General features: G+C 40.9%; 1 non-coding gene across 1 annotated transcript; it reads left to right on the top strand.

Moving 5' to 3' along the window:
* Positions 1-10,399: 10,399 nt before the first annotated feature.
* Positions 10,400-10,472, top strand: TRNAT-UGU. Its single transcript has one exon. It is a non-coding gene; the product is annotated as a tRNA-Thr (tRNA).
* The last annotated feature ends 1,092 nt before the right edge of the window (positions 10,473-11,564 follow it).

Here is an 11,564-nt window from a genome sequence, read left to right as displayed (position 1 = left end):
GTTGGGATGAGCACTGGGTGTCGTATCTAAGTGAGGAATCACTAAATTCTACTCCTGAAACCAATACTACGCTGTATGTTAACTAACTTGAATTTAAATAAATAAATTTAAAAAAATCCTTTAAATTAAATATGCACTTCTAGAGTTAAGACAGTCCTTATGGTTATGGTATTTGTTCCTCAGAATAATCCATTCTATTGGAGGGATAGCATCATTACTATTATTGCTGTTATTATTTTATATCCATGGTCTGATGATATTTGAGGTTTTAATTGGTATGCTCTCCTCACTCCCAAATCACACAAGAAACAGATCGTCTTCCGCAGAGCTAGAAACATAGGCTGCAAACACTTGCCACGGACAGATTTGGATGCCTGTTTTGCAGAACAAAATCTCCTACTGGCAGAGATCTTGAAGAAAAAGTGATCGCTGGCCGGGGAAGAGACACATGGACAGGAAAGCATGATAGAAAGGAATGGAGATCCTCAGTCTGGGAGCCCTGGGGCTGCCTGGAAGCTGAGTGGGCAACGTCTTAGGGATCCTGTCACTGTCTAGGAGGAACTACCATCCACCTATCATCCATCAGTTTTCCTGCCTGCAGTGAAACTCATCTGAGGCTTGAGATTCTGCTCAACTCCCATGCATCTGCATGGACATTGCCCACTTCTGAGCCTGGGCAACTCCTTGCTGCATTCCCATTTTATTGATGGAGGAGTGGAGGTTCGAGGAAGCTGAGTGATTTGCATAGAACTCACCAGCAGGGGTGAAGCTACCACTTGAACTTCATAAATCCCTATTGAGCACCCTTTCCCGTACCCCACCACGCTGCCTAAAGCTTGATTTGTGGACCACAGTTTTTCACAGCCACCAGTTCTGTCCCTCATTTCTCCCTGGGCAATGGCTCCTTCCTGTTAGGAGAAATAAACAAGATGGTGACAGGCTTTTGAGGTTGTGTCATTTCGAACCCGGTGCCCCGCTCCAACAAGAAACAGGGTTATTTCTGGTGAAGTCTTTGCTGTAAAGTACACCAATCAATTTTCCTTACAAATGATTTCTAATATGTAATTATGTAATCAAGCACTGCCATAAACAAGCCTGGCCTTGACATAGAGTGATGGGGTGCCATAATATTTTAAATAAAGGATGATCACACAGCCATTTATTTTGAAGTCCAATTTTCAGGATTGGGAACTATACATTAATGGAAGTTTAGAGATTAACAGCAAACTAAATGTGAAACCCTGTGAGCTAATGCCTTCGACATAAACAAATGTACAAAAATAGCATCCTGCAACTGTTTTCAAAGTCTGACAGAGTCACAGGGCTTTCGGCAAGGCAGAGGGTGCAAAGAGTACCAGATTCATCAAATTCTGGCAGCGATCTGTTAAAAAAATAATGGTTTTGTCTACAAATGGAAACTGCTAACAGCTTTACCCGTCCACTGCAATCATCTTTCCATCTGCTTGGGTTTTATCATTGTGTCGCCTTTGGAAAATTACAACACAGAGCATATTCTCTTGGAGGTCTGTTGTTGAGCTGAATATTCTGGGCCACGAAATGGTGACAACAGTTGAAGAGTTTCCCTGCAAAAGCGTTACAACCGTTGCATGCCAACAAGCCGCCCGTGCTGCAAGGTTCTGGCAGGAGGGGAGCAGCGGACTGCGTTTAGTAGAGCACAATTAAAAAAACGCTTGCATATACTAGAAAAGGCACGATCTAACACTTGCAGTGACTTGAAATAATGGCTACTTGTTTTTTGCCTCATCCTGTCATCGTTCCTTCTTACTCTACTTTCTTTTCTATTTCCCTGCTAAAAATGTGTTGTTACCTAAGTGCAAGGTCATGAAGGACCTGGACAGCTTCTCTAGCCTGTGATCTGCTCCGGAAGGAACCTTATCCCTCTGTCTCCAGATCCTTTGCCTGGAGCCCGGCTCGGGGTGGTGTTCAGTACCTAACTGCTGAAGGAATGAATGAAAGGATGAATGATGCTATGCCTTTCATATGATGATTTATACCTTAAAAAACATTATGTACTTTGGAAAACATTCTCACTGACACCATCCTTAAAACACTATAAGAGGCAGGAAGATGAGGTATTGCCTCTATGTGTTAGTTCAGGTCCTTCAAGAGGAAGATGCTAAAGTTGGATTACATGTGAGAGAGACTGATTATGGAAACTGCCCTTGAAGGAAAATGGAGAAGGAGCAGTGGAGAACGGGGCAGGGGAGGGGGGGGAGCCATCATACCGTGATGCAAGTCTTACTACCACGGAAAGAGAAGGAAGGATTGAGTAGCATAAGTATCTGACAGAAGTGCCATTCAAGAAAGTTTCAGTAAAGCTGATGGAGAGTCTTAGGGCCAAACTCATTGGTCCGTGGAGTCCCACATCCTCCAGAAATGTGCCTGCTTTTCCCAGAAGTGGCCTTGGTGCACTCAGACTTTGGCTGGTGGTGCCAGTGTGGTGATGGATTTTAGACAGCATGACTACTCTATGCAGTGGGAGATTGGAGAGGAGAATTCTCATGGTGACCACATTCTATTTTAGAGATAAGGAAACTGAGATCCTGAGAGATGAAGAGGCATTCTTAAGGTGTCACGCCAAGTGAATGGCAAGGTAAGGGTTAATACCTGGCTCTTGAAACCTAGCCCATGTGTTTTCTTTATGGACAGAACAATGGATCTATTTCTACTGCTGACTCTGTGCCCCATCTGATTTGGTGGAGAGGGCAAAGCACAGGGAGCCAAAACACTGGGTGGGCAAAACACTTCTCAAGGACATAAGAAGAGGCAAGGAGTGAGATTTCTTACACTTCTGGTAGAAAGCAGAGTATAAGACTGGAAGGTGAAGACAGAAAATCTCATTTTGGTGGGGGAGAGTATGTAAGACATTCACTCTCTCTAATTAAAATACGCCATACGTAAAATCAAATCTTTTGATAGTTAAATAGCAGATCATGTTCTAGAGAATCACATAAGCTTCTGGAAAGTAGAGGCCTTCTTGTCTATTTTTTTCAAGGCTGGATATCCAGAATCTTTAAAAAAAATTTTTTTTTAATGTTTATTTATTTTTGAGACAGAGAGAGACAGAGAATGAACGGGGGAGGGGCAGAGAGAGAGGGAGACACAGAATCGGAAGCAGGCTCCAGGCTCCGAGCCATTGGCCCAGAGCCCAACGCGGGTCTTGAACTCACGGACCGCGAGATCGTGACCTGAGCTGAATCGGACGCTCAACCGACTGAGCCACCCAGGCGCCCCTGGATATCCAGAATCTTGACAGTGCTTGGTAAAAAGGCATGGAATAAATACTTGTCTTTGTTGAATGAATGAATGTAACTTTAGTCTTTGAAGGGGTCTCAGAAAACATCCAAGGTACTTCAGAAGATAAAGATAATGAGATAGTGAATAATGGTTAAATCACTTCTCAGAGGGAATGAGATCCCAAAATTCCTGTCTCCCTGTGCAGTGGTCTGTGCCCCTCCCATCTGGAGCTACCCTGGGATGAGGGTTCTGCTCTGTCAACCCCAAAGAAAATTGACACATTGATATTGAAATCTCTAGCATATTTGACCAAAAGGAAGACTTCATCTGTCCATGTTTTGAACTGCAATCTCAATGTGGTGAAGAGATTAAGACCAAATTCTCAGCAAGAATGAATGAGTAGAATGAGTCATTTGGAGAAAAGCAATGCATGAAACCTACATGAAGAGATCAATATTTTGGGACCATTATGGGAAACCCCAGCTGACAGACAGCCGATAGCAGAAAAGTGGAGGAGACCAGACATACTTATTAAACCATTATGTAACTTTTGAAAACTCTGGCCTTGAGGGGTTGCTCTGCCGGATATTAATTCACTTATTCACATAGGAAGTATTTACCGAGGACCAACTCTGTGCTGGGCACTATGATAGGCTGTAAAGATTGTTGGCAAACAAGACCCTATTCCTTCCACAATAGAGTAGAGCATCTCGTGGACGAGACAGACAGCGAATGCACACACAATAATTCCAGAGAGTTGGGAATGTTATCAGAGAAATCCTCAGGGTATGGGAAGCAGAATAATTACGTGATAATGGGCAGACTCTGAGTCAGTGAAAGTGGCTTGAGATCTGAATCATAAGTAGTTACCTCTGTGAAGATCTGAGTGCAAGAGGTTCAGGAGGAAGAACAGGTGTAAAAGCTCTCGGGCCCCCAGCAAAAATAAGAGTGTTTAAGGAGCAGCAGAAAGGCCAGTGTGGCTGGAACACAGAGCAAAGTGGGTGGCAGGAAGTGAAATGAGAAGTAAGTGGGGCCTGATCCTGCAGGACCTGGCAGGCAGAGCAAGAAGTTTGGGGTTTTATCTTAAGTGTGTTAGGAATTCACTGCGGGCTTTTAAGCAGGAGAGTGTCATGGCCTGATTTACGTTGAAAAATGAACTTGATCTGAGAAAAAAAAAAAAAAAGACCAAAGCAACAAAGACTAGAAAGTGCCAGAGAGCATCTCCAGAAACACCAACTCTACAGGTAACACAATGGCACTAAATTCTTATATTTCAGAAATCATACTAATCAATAATAATAAATAGTAATAATAAATTCTGAATGTAAAGGGATTAAGTGCTCCAATCAAAAGACATAGGGTATCAGAATGGATAAAAAACCAAGATCCATCTATATGCTTCTTACAAGAGACTCTTTTTGGACCTAAAGTCACCTGCAGCTTGAAGGTGAGGGGATGGAGAACCATCTATCATACTAATGGATATCAAAAGAAAGTCTGAGTAGCCATACTTATATCAGACAAATTAGATTTTAAAACAAAGACTGTAACAAGAAATGAAGAAGGGCATTCTATCACAGTTAAGGGGTCTATCCATCAAAAAGATCTAACAATTGTAAGTATTTATGCACCCAACCTGATAAGCCCAAATATATAAATTGATTAATAGCTAACATAAAGAAACTCATCGATAATAATACCATAATGGTAGGAAAATTTAACACCCCACTTGCAACTATGGGCAGATAATATAAGCAGAAAACCAAGAAGAAGACAATGGTTTTGAATGACATACTGGACTGGATGGACTTAACAGACATATTCAGAACGTTTTATCCTAAGGCAGCAGAATACACTTTCTTTTTGAGTATACATGGAATATTCTTCAGAATAGATCACATAATGGGTCACAAATCAGCCTTCAACAAGTACAAAAATTTGGAGATCATATGATGCATAGTTTCAGATCACAATGCTATGAAACTTGAAGTCAACCACAAGAAAAATTTTGGAAAGAACTAAAATACATGGAGGTTAAAGAACATCCTAGTAAAGAATGAATGGTTTAGTCAAGTATTAAAGAAGAAATAAAAACAAATACATGGAGGTCAATGAAAATGAAAACACAGCAGTTCAAAACCTTTGGGATGTAGCAAAGGCAGCCCTAAGAGGGAAGTATATTGCAATCCAAGCCTATCTCAAGAAGCAAGAAAGGTACCAAATACACAGCCTAACCTTACACCCACAGGAGCTAGAAAACTAACAGCAAATAAAGCCTAAAGCCATGTGAAGAAGGGAAATAGTAAAGATTAGAGCAGAAATAAACACTATAGAAACAAACAAGCAAAAAGAGCGAACAGATCAACAAAACTAAGCACTAGGTCTTTGAAAGGATAAACAAAATTGATAACCCCCTAGCTAAACTTCTCAAAAAGAAAAGAGAAAGGACCCAAATGGATAAAATCACACACAAAAAAGAGGAGAGATCACAACCAAACGCCACAGAAACACAAACAAGGATAAGAGAATACTATGAAAAATTATGCCAACAAACTGGGCAATCTGGAAGAAATAGACAAATTCCTAGAAACTCACAAACTACCAATGCTGAAATAGGAAGCAATGGAAAATTTAAAAAGATGCATAAACAGCAAAGAAATTGAATCACTAATCAAAAATCTTCCAACAAACAAGAGTCCTGGGACAGATAGCTTCCCAGGGGAATTCTACCAGACATTTAAAGAAGAGTTCATATCTATTCTTTTCAAACTGTTCCAAAAATAGAAATGGAAAGCTTCTAAACCTATTGTATGAAGCCAACATTACCTTGATTGCAAAACCAAAGACCTCACTAAAAAATAGAATTACATACCAATTTCCCTGGTGAAACTAGATGCAAAAATTCTCAATACAATACTAGCAAATGTAACTCAACAGTACATTAAAAGGGTTATTCACCATGATCAAGTGGGATTTATTCCTGAGTTGCAAGTCTGGTTCAATATTCACAAATCAATCAACGTGATACACCACATTAATAAAATAAAGGATAATAACCACACGATCCTGTCAGTAGATGCAGAAAAAGCATTTGACAAAAGACAGCATCCATTCTTGATAAAAACCTTCAACAAAGTGGGGATAGGTGGAATATACCTCAACATCATAAAAGTCATATACAATAGATCCACAGCTAATATCACCCTTAATGGGGAAAAACTGAGAGCCTTTCCCCTATGGTCAGTAACAAGACGAGGATGTCCACTCTCACCATTATTATTTAACATAGTACTGGAAGTCTTAACCTCATCAATCAGACAACAAAAAGACATAAAAGGCATTCGAGTCAGCAAGGAAGAAGTCAGACTTTCACTATTTACAGATGGCTTGTTACTCTATGTAGAAAACCCAAAAGACTCCCCCCAAAACTGCTAGAACTGATATATGAATTCGGCAAAGTCTCAGGATATGAAATCAATGTGCAGGAATCTGTTGCATTTCTATACATCAATAATGAAACAGCAGTAAAAGAAATCAAGGAATTGATCCCATTTGCAATTGCACCAAAAGCAATAAGATACCTAGGAATAAATTTAACTAAAGAGATAAAAGATCTGTATTCTGAAAACTATAGGATACTTATGAAAGAAACTGACGAGGACACAAAGAAATGGAAAAAATATTCCATGTTCACAGATTGGAAGAAAAATATTGTTGAAATCTCTATACTATCCTCAAAGCAATCCACACATTAAATGCAATCCCTAGCAAAATACCACCAGCATTCTTCATGGAACTAGAACAAACAATCCTAAAATTGTTCACAAAAGAGCCCCAATAGCCGAAGCAATCCTGAAAAAGAAAAACAAAACTGGAGGCATCACAATTCCAGATTTCAAGCTATATTACAAACCTTTAGTCATCAAAGCAGTATGGGACTGGCATTAACACAGACACATAGATCAATGGAACAGAATAGAAAACTCAGAAACGGATCCAAAACTATATGGTCAGCTAATCTTTGACAGAGCAGGAAAGAATATCCAATGGAAAAAAGTCTCTCAACAAATGGTATTAGGAAAACTGGACGGGGACCCACAGAAGAATGAAACTGGACCATTTTCTTACACCATACACAAAAATAAATTCCAAATGGATGAAGTACCTAAATGTGAGATAGGAAACCATTAAAATCCTAGAGGAGAACACAGGCGGCAACCTCTTTGACCTCAGCTGGAACAACTTCTTACTAGACATGTCTCCGGAGGCCAGGGAAACAAAAAACAAATGTGAACTATTGGGACTTCATCAAGACAAAAAGCTTCTGCACAGCAAATGAAACAATCAACAAAGTTAAAAGGCATTCTACAGAATGGAAGAAGATATTTACAAATGACATATCTGATAATGGGTTAGTATCCAAAATCTATAAAGAAGTTATCAAACTCAACACCCACAAAACAAATAATCCAAGGAAGAAATAGGCAGAAGACATGAATAGACACTTTTCCAAAGAAGACATCCAGATGGCTAAAAGACACATGAAAAGATGCTCAAAATCTCTCAACATCAGGGAAATAGAAGTCAAAACCACAGTGAGATACCACTTCATACCTGTCAGAAGGGCTAAAATCAACAACACAAGAAACAACACGTGTTGGTGAGGATGCAGAGAAAGGGGAACCCTTTTGTACCACTGGTGGGAATGCAAACTGTTGCAGCCGCTCTGGAGAACAGTCTGGAGGTTTCTCAAAAGACTAAAAATAGAACTATCCTATGATCCAGCAATTGTACTATCAGGTATTTCCCCAAAGGATACAAAGATACAGATTCAAAGGGGGTACATTCACCCTAATGTTTATAACAGCATTATTGACAATAGTCAAACTATGGATAGAGCCCAAATATCCATTGTTGGATAAATTCATAAAGAAGATGTGGCATATATATATGTATTCATATATATATATATATATATTCTTATACACACACGCACACACACACACAAGAATATTACTCAACCATCACAAAGAATGAAATCTTGCCATTTACAATGACACGAATGGAACTAGAATTTATTATGCTAAGTGAAATGAGCACATACCATATGATTTCACTCATATGTGGAATTTAAGAAACAAAACAGATGAATATATAGGAAGGAGGGGGGTAGAGGGGAGGGGGAAACAAACCACAAGAGACTCTTAACAAACTGAGGGTTAATAGAAGGAGGTCAGTGGGAGATGGGCTAGATGGGTGACGGGCATTAAAGAGGGTACTCGTTGTGATAAGCACTGGGTGTTGTACTTAAGTGATGAATCACTGAATCCTCCTCCTGAAACCAATATTGCACTGTATGTTAACTAACTAAAATTTAAATGAAAAGTAATGAAGTTGATCTGCAGGAAGGCAAGCAGAAGCAGGGAGACGAGTTGAGCCTGTTGCCAGAATCTGGCTGAGATCTAATGGGGACTTGAGCTGAGCAGGATGGACGAGCTGGAAATAGCCTGGTGGACAATATGGAGGGATTCCCTGCTGAAGGATAGCGTGTGCAAGGCAGAGAGGCAGAGGGGCGAGGACAGGGTATACTGGGTTCACATGTGGTTTGCAATGGCTGCCCTATTGGGTGCACATTGCGTAGCAGGAAGAAATGTAAAATAAGGAGGATGATCTCTATTTCATAGAGCTGATGCAGGGATAGCTTGAGAAAACAAGCCACTTCCCCTCTCTGTGCCTGTTTCCTTCTCAGTAAAATGGAGAGTGGTGTCACAAGGCAATCACTGAGACACTTTCCGTTCTGTGATTCTCCTGCAACCCAGGAGGTGAAACCTGATTGAAGAGTCTTGTTTCTGTGGCATCGGCAATGCTGGGGCTTCACCGTGTGGGTGTTTATGGCTTAGGTGCTGGGAACATGCTTTTAGAAGCCAGAATAATAAGTGGAAAATGGAAATAGGCATTGGATATCACCAAGCGTTGAAAGCCCCTTTTAATGGGCTATACAAAACAAATTGTTACAGGAGACACCTGGCCCAGGCTATTTACTTCCTGTTTCCCCATTCTTGTCAGAGCCAAATTTCTCACGAGTGAAGTAGCCGTCTCCTTACTGTCCTGAACACACAGAAAGCCCTTCTGTAGAAAACAGCAGAGGCCACCATATAATAATGATTACTGATCTGTGTTTCTGTCTTAAAAGGCTGTTTGAGAACAATCGTACTCTGTGCCTGACGCGGATCCAAGCAGTTCATTTGCGGCAAGCTCCTGTGAGCTGCACAAGTTGGTCATATTTTCCTCCTTATTTTACACATGGGAAAAGTGAGGACCAAAAAGGTAAGTAATTGCTTGAGGCCACCATAGCCTTTCTACAGTCTCAGCAGAAAACACACTGGACCCAGCCTTCAGGGATTGGGCTCTGCCATTTGACAAGGTATGCCCTTGACTTTCAAGTCACTTGATAGTTGTTCTTGCTTGATTTCCTCATCTGTGAAATGGGGATAATTATAGCACCTCAACGAGCTGTGTGAGCATCGAGACACGTTGTGTAAGGAATCTGGTGCAATAAACATGGGTGCTCCCCACACATAAAGATGTTTTGTAGACTGCTTGCTGTTATCCAAAGATTGAATGTGACCTCCCTCTTTCTAGGCAATTAAGTTGCTTTTGTACAAAAATCATATTTAATGTGAAGATATTTGTAGCATGAGAGAATTCCTACGGTTCTTGGATTTCTGTATGAGTGTGGAGGGAGGTGTTGAGGTAAATATTTCCTCTGGAGATTAGAAAACAGTGAGTCAGGAATTTGAACAAGTTGATACTAATTTCAGGCAATATTTTCTTCTGTTGTAGGAAGCCAACATGGAAGAAAGAAGCCAAATGTTTATTAAGTGCTCGGCCATGTTCTAGGTCCTTTGGGAGAAGAGGCGGGGTCCAGAGATGAGCCACACTGTTGATTTTCTCAAGGAGCCTGCTGTCTACCATCTACTACGCTGCCTAGATGGGATGGGTTTCTGCTGGAGGCAGAGGAATCTGGTGTGTGTGTGTGTGTGTGTGTGTGTGTGTGTGTGTGTGTATGAGAGAGAGAGAGAGAAAAGGATACAGAGAATTATTTTCAGGTTAATCATGTTAATCAAAAGGTCTTGGGGTAGGCTCCATAGCTCAGTGGTTAGAGCACTGGTCTTGTAAACCAGGGATTGTGAGTTCAATCCTCACTGGGGCCTCTTGCTGACTTCTGCTTTGAGGTGCCTGGGTTCAGCCAAACATCCAACTTCAGCTCAGGTCATGATCTTGTGGTTCGTGGGTTCAGCCCTGGATTGAGCTCTGTGCTGACAGCTCAGAGCCTGGAGCCTGCTTCAGATTCTGTGTCTCCCTCTCTCTCTGCCCCTCCCCTGCTTGTGCTCTGTCTCTCTCTCAAAAATAAATTAACATTAAAAAATAATTTAAAAAAAGGTCTTGTGGACGCCTGGGTGTCTCAGTTGGTTAAGCATCTGACTTTTTATTTTGGCTCAGGTCATGAGCTCACAGTTGGTAGGATTGAGCCTCATGATGGGCTCTGTGCTGACAGCGTGGAGCTTGCTTGGGGTTATCTCTCTCTCCTTCTCACTCTACCCCTTCCATGCACATGGTCAATAAACAAACAAACAAACAAACTTAAAATAAAATGTCTTGGATTAAATAATGTTGAAAAACTCTGGCCTAGACAGAAAGATCCATGAAAGAAGAAATGAATCAGGGAGTTGGTGAGCAATCACAACTAGCTTTTATATAGACAATGTGTGGGTAACCAAATATTCATCGGGGGGCTCCTGGATATAGACCAGGCTGCCCAAATGCCTTACTGCCTTATGCCTCCTTTTAGTAACTAATATTTCATAACATGTTCTTCACTTTACCAGATATATAACACAACCCATCCACAACATGATTTTCAAAACAAATCAATGTGATGCCTCAACATAACCAAGGAACAAGTAAAAGGAACTTAACTTAAGATAAAGTAATATGTATCATATTTTAGCATGTGAATGCTCAGATATGACTACAGGAGAGAGATCGTGAATGGATCACATGATTTGTACCCCCAAACTCCTCGTGGACACATCTGGGGCCTCGGTGCTGGCTGTTGCTGGGTACCTGTGTTCCTCTGCGTGGCTTTTCTCTCCATGCCTTATCTCACCATTTTGTGGTTTAGCCAACCTTACACATGGCAGCTGGCTTCCAAGATGGTGAAACAGAAGCATCAAGACTTTCAAACTCTAGGCTTTGCAGTCACACAGCATCACTTCTGCTGTGTTCTTTCCATCAAAGCAAGG

The sequence above is a fragment of the Panthera tigris genome, chromosome B1, assembly GCF_018350195.1.
Source record: "Panthera tigris isolate Pti1 chromosome B1, P.tigris_Pti1_mat1.1, whole genome shotgun sequence".
Classification (NCBI taxonomy): domain Eukaryota; kingdom Metazoa; phylum Chordata; class Mammalia; order Carnivora; family Felidae; genus Panthera; species Panthera tigris.
This window is presented reverse-complemented; position numbering and strand designations above follow the sequence as displayed.